Source organism: Lissotriton vulgaris, chromosome 4_1 (assembly GCF_964263255.1).
Source record: "Lissotriton vulgaris chromosome 4_1, aLisVul1.2, whole genome shotgun sequence".
In the NCBI taxonomy this organism is placed as follows: Eukaryota; Metazoa; Chordata; class Amphibia; order Caudata; family Salamandridae; genus Lissotriton; species Lissotriton vulgaris.
The window spans coordinates 42,154,129-42,159,946 of record NC_141691.1 but is presented as its reverse complement, the minus strand read 5'-3'; the positions used below and the strand labels follow the sequence as shown (position 1 = coordinate 42,159,946).

At 46.6% G+C, this 5,818-nt stretch overlaps 1 long non-coding RNA gene across 1 annotated transcript; it reads left to right on the top strand.

The window, feature by feature from the left end:
• Positions 1–3,424: 3,424 nt before the first annotated feature.
• On the top strand, positions 3,425–4,055 carry LOC147718312 (uncharacterized). The gene is made up of 3 exons (XR_015309967.1): positions 3,425–3,527; positions 3,700–3,800; positions 3,973–4,055. It is a non-coding gene; the product is annotated as an uncharacterized LOC147718312 (long non-coding RNA).
• The last annotated feature ends 1,763 nt before the right edge of the window (positions 4,056–5,818 follow it).

The window sequence follows — 5,818 nt, the reverse complement described above, 5'->3', positions numbered from 1 at the left end:
GAGGCCAGATAGGTCATCTTGAAAGAAGGCACGCTGTAGAATGGTTTGCGCACCTAGCAAACATCAAGGCAAAGGAATCCCAAAGGGCAAGTGGCCAAAATAAACCCGTACTAGGTGTTTCATCTGAAGATGACGGGGAGGTAGAAGAAGCGTCAGACATTTATCCGGGCGCACCCAGTACCCCTGGCAGCACCACACCCTCCGGAACACCTAGGAGGCACACTGAGAGTCTGGGAGACACACCAATGCGGAAAATGTCAACACTGAGCAGAAGTGGGTCGAAGAAGGCATCAGCATCATCCATTAAACTTGTCCAGCGCAGCATTACAGACATGTTCTCCTCAGATGGGCCATTTCAACGCAACCACCCAATTGTGCGCCTGTATAAAACTAAGCTGGCTAAAATGCTAGCGGTGGACCTTCTCCCTTTTTCGTTTGTCGAAGGTGTGGGTTTTCTTGAACTCGTGGCAACACTGGCCCCTAAATGGAAGGTTCCTAGCCGGTTCTATTTTGCCAGGGTTGCTGTTCCAGCACTACATAAAGAGGTGCTTGAGTTGGTTGGGGCAGCTTTGCAGAAGAGTGCTGTTCACACTATACACCTGACAACAGACATGTGGACCAGTTGCCAAGCCCTTGATTACATGTGCATCACTGCACACTGGGTCTCTTTTTCAGGGGTTGCAAAACGGATAAATGCAGGTGGTGACTTGGTCGACATTTTTAAGGGTGCTTGTAAACATGCAACATTAGCCATGTTTGGCATGGAGAAAACTCATACTGCAGACAACATTTTGCATGACTTTAACAAAAAGGTCTTGCAATGGCTGCCCAAAAGAAATTGCAAGGTTGGTTATGTTTCTACTGATAATGGCAGCAATGTAGTTAAGGCCATGGCGGACGGTGACTATTTCAGAGTGCCGTGTTTGGCGCACTGTATGCAAAAGTTCTTGAAAAAAGAACCTGCAGTCGACAAAATACTGACCATCTGCAGAAGAATATGCACACATTTCAACCATTCTTTTAAGGCCCGGAAGGAGCTGAGGCGCCAGCAAAATGTACGTAGAATGCCAGTGAAAGCACTTATCCAGGAGGTGGCAACACGTTGGAACTCAACCTTCTACATGCTTGAGCGTCTGCATGAGCTGTTTCCCGTAGTCAATGAGTATTTCTACAACCTGGGTGGTGATACGACAGAAATGATGCTAGCGGTGGAGCAATGGCAGCTAGTTAAAAGCCTGACAGACATGCTTCGTCCTTTTGAGGTCTTCACGCGTGAAGTCAGGAGGGAGGACTGTTCTTTGAGCAAAGCTATCCCATTGTTGCTGAAGCTCGAGCACCAAGTCAAGGTGGTGTCTTCAGAATTAAAGGATGCGGGAAAGAATAAAGAATATGAGTTGGCGCAGAGATTATTACAACGCCTAGTTAGCAATAAACGGCTTGTAAATATCAAGAAACAACAGCACTACATTTGTGCTACTATTCTGGATCCACGTTACAGAAAGCCATTGTTAGGAAAAGTATTAATTCCTTTTGAAACTTCAGATGTTACAGAGTACAAAGGTTGGCTAGCTCGGTCAGCCATTCGTTTTGAAAGAGAGAGGAAGGAAACTGTAGGAGAAGACAGTACTAGTGAATCAGCAGGCCAACAGGCGTCGGATAAAAGCACTTCTGTGCCTGTGGCAGAAGTGAGTGTCTTTTCCTCTGAGCCGTTAACCACACCAGCAACCGTATCATCTGCACCAGGCACAGGCGATATGTCTGAAGAGGATTGGCTAAGTCAGCTAGGGTTTGCTTGTCCCAGAAAGGACACAGAAGTGCAAAGTACAGGAATGCGGGAGAACATTGTTTCAATGGTGCAGGCCTACCTGGATGACTCAACAGCGGTCAATATTACTGAGGACCCATTGGCGTATTGGCATGGGAAAAGAAACATATGGCGAGAGCTCACCAACCTGGCTATCAATTACTTGTCTTGCCCACTCGCAAGTGTGTCTTCAGAACGTGTTTTTAGTTCTGCTGGTGGCATTGTGACTTCCAAAAGGTCCCGCCTCTTGCCCGCAAATGTGGAGCGGCTCACCATGATAAAGATGAACCAGCACTTCATACCACCAGATTACAAAGTACGAGAATGCACGCAGGAAGAAGAGGACACCGACCTACCTGAGGAAAGTTCTCCTCAGTTACCACAAGTACTACCGACTGAATTTGCAGAGTATGAGGACGAGTTCATTTTCCCTGACACCGAGTTCTGAAAATGAGTCAATGATTCATTAACTTTATTTTTAGTCCGACTCCTTATTCACTTTTATTCCTGTGTGTCTGTCTTTCTTTGTTTACCAAGTGCTTGATCCCATTCACAACAAAACTGTAATCACCCAATCAAAGAACAAGCCCATCAGCAGAACTGTCTTGATTTTGATGCCGCAGCATTCATCAGGTTCACAAGTTAGTTGCCAAGAACTCAGTCATGGTCGTCTATCGTCCTCCTCCAGACTCACCCTATCCATTTCCTGTAATGCTGATGCCTGGATTCCGCACAATGAAGAAACTTACGTTGACGAGTCCCCTAAAGAGGTACTGGAAGTAGTGAGTCCTCATTTAAATACATTTTTCTAAGTGTGGCTTTTTTCCCGGATTTGCTTTTTGGCTGTTTGGGGGGTGTCAAACTTGTTTGCGCTTGGGTTTATGGGTCTTGGCTGGGCCATTGCTGGCAAGGTCTATTAAGGGATGAAATTGGTTAGGAGGAAATGGGAGGTGAAAACGTTTAGGCGTTATTGCTCACTTGCCTGTCTTAGGGGTGCTGTCTGTGGGGCTTCTAGGGTTTTGGGGTCTGTGAGCCCCGCTGGCACATTTCGAATGTTGATTGCTTTTGCTTTGCAGAAAATCCACGCCGGGAAACTCCAGTTGGGGCCCTGCTGCAGAACGCTTTAGGACACTGTGAATTCCAGGTGGAGACAGCCCTCAACAAACACAAATTACAGGTAAGATAAGCGTTTGGATGGGAGGTAGTAAAATGCAGTATTAGGAAGAAAGGCGAGAGGGTGACAGTGGTACTACTAGTAAACTCCTAGGACTCTTGATTTAGGAAACTCCGTGACATGCATTTAACTTTGGAAAACATTTTGCGAATTACAGGTTGCTTTTGTTTTGCAGAAAATCCACGACGGGAAACTCCAGTTGGGGCCCTGCTGCAGAACGCTTTAGGACACTGTGAATTCCAGGTGGAGACAGCCCTCAACAAACACAAATTACAGGTAAGATAAGCGTTTGGATGGGAGGTAGTATAATGGAGTATTAGGAGGAGAGGCGAGAGAGTGACAGTGGTACTACTAGTAAACTCCTAGGACTCTTGATTTAGGAAACTCTGTGACAGGCATTTAACTTTGGAAAACATTTTGCCAATTACAGGTTGCTTTTGTTTTGCAGAAAATCCACACCGGGAAACTCCAGTTGGGGCCCTGCTGCAGAACGCTTTAGGACACTGTGAATTCCAGGTGGAGACAGCCCTCAACAAACACAAATTACAGGTAAGATAAGCGTTTGGATGGGAGGTAGTAAAATGCAGTATTAGGAGGAGAGGCGAGAGAGTGACAGTGGTACTACTAGTAAACTCCTAGGACTCTTGATTTAGGAAACTCTGTGACAGGCATTTAACTATGGAAAACATTTTGCCAATTACAGGTTGCTTTTGTTTTACAGAAAATCCACGCCGGGAAACTCCAGTTGGGGCCCTGCTGCAGAACGCTTTAGGACACTGTGAATTCCAGGTGGAGACAACCCTCAACAAACACAAATTACAGGTAAGATAAGCGTTTGGATGGGAGGTAGTAAAATGCAGTATTAGGAGGAGAGGCGAGAGAGTGACAGTGGTACTACTAGTAAACTCCTAGGACTCTTGATTTAGGAAACTCTGTGACAGGCATTTAACTTTGGAAAACATTTTGCCAATTACAGGTTGCTTTTGTTTTGCAGAAAATCCACGCCGGGAAACTCCAGTTGGGGCCCTGCTGCAGAACGCTTTAGGACACTGTGAATTCCAGGTGGAGGCAGCCCACAACAAACACAAATTACAGGTAAGATAAGCGTTTGGATGGGAGGTAGTATAATGGAGTATTAGGAGGAGAGGTGAGAGAGTGACAGTGATACTACTAGTAAACTCCTAGGACTCTTGATTTAGGAAACTCTGTGACAGGCATTTAACTTTGGAAAACATTTTGCCAATTACAGGTTGCTTTTGTTTTGCAGAAAATCCACGCCGGGAAACTCCAGTTGGGGCCCTGCTGCAGAACGCTTTAGGACACTGTGAATTCCAGGTGGAGACAGCACTCAAACACAAATTACAGGTAAGATAAGCGTTTGGATGGGAGGTAGTATAATGGAGTATTAGGAGGAGAGGCGAGAGAGTGACAGTGGTACTACTAGTAAACTCCTAGGACTCTTGATTTAGGAAACTCTGTGACAGGCATTTACTTTGGAAAACATTTGGCCAATTACACGTGAATCAACACGATGACAGTGTTCCGTAAAACAAACTTACTGCAAAACCACCACCCACCAGGCTCAAAAGTAGTAAAAAACAGCTATGCTCAGATAAAGTTTGAAAAAGTATATTTTTATATCCCTAACAAAATAAACTCCCGCAAGACCCTTCCTAACCCCAACAAATAAATAGTCCATCAAAAGTCCCCAAAAACCCCAACTCCCAATTCCCACCCCCCAAAAGTCTCTAAAAAAGGGGCAAGGGACACTCTACGGATGCAGGTTGTTGAATTTGGCCTCCAGGGCATCAAACTTCTCCTGGATGATGGCTTGATCTAAACGGAGGCCCTCCACCAGATTATGATACTCCTTCCATCTCTGGACCTCCGCCTCTAGGTTGGACACTCTGCGGAGTGCAAGGCGCAAGCGAGCCTTTACAGTACTGTGAGGAGGTGCAGCCTTTGCTGCTCGGCGGTGGCTTCTTCCAGCACGGCTCCGGTTGGCTGGAGCACTGCGCTTACCGGCAGAACGTGGGGTCACGGAGGAGGATGCAGAAGATGTTACACTGGAGTGCGTGTCGTCCCCCTCCATTTCCACCAGCCGGCGATATTGCGCAACAGTGGCATCCAGCCTCCGTTGCCGGGCAAGTACAGCCCGCATACTCCTGCTCGGTTTTGATTTTTTAGTATTACCAACTATAAGAAGAAAGAAAAACATAATCTGTAACGAATGCTCTTTAAGAATATGATTAACACAAAATGATTCAGCAGGAAGTTGTGTCACAGTACAACTAGCAACTAGCCATCGCAGTACAAAACTATTGAGGCCAGTATCATGGGCGTCCGCATGGAGGGGCAAGGGGGGGCGCTTGAATCACCATTTCCCTTCCCACAACTCACTTGTATCCTTGGTTTGGTGCTCTTTCATATAAAAGAGATCTGGCAGAAGTGAGTGACTTTTCCTCTGAGCCGTTAACCACACCAGCAACCGTATCATCTGCACCAGGCCCAGGCGATATGTCTCTATCTCTCTCTCTGTCTCCCTCTTTCTGTCTCCCTGTGTCTCCCTCTACCTCGCTGTCTCTCTCTCTGTCTCCCTCCCTCACCCTCCCTCTGGCTCCCTCCCTCTCTCTCTCCTTCTGTCTTCCTCTCTCTCTGCCTCTATCTGTCTGTCGGTCCCAGCCTGCTGTAATTACCATATTGTAATTTGTCACTGGTCCAGCACTGGATACACATCATATGCTATCTAAGAGTCAGATAGTACCATGATCCAGCTTACCTGTATTCCACACCACCGCTGCCTGCTTCCTCACAGTCTGATTGTCCACTTGCGCCGCATC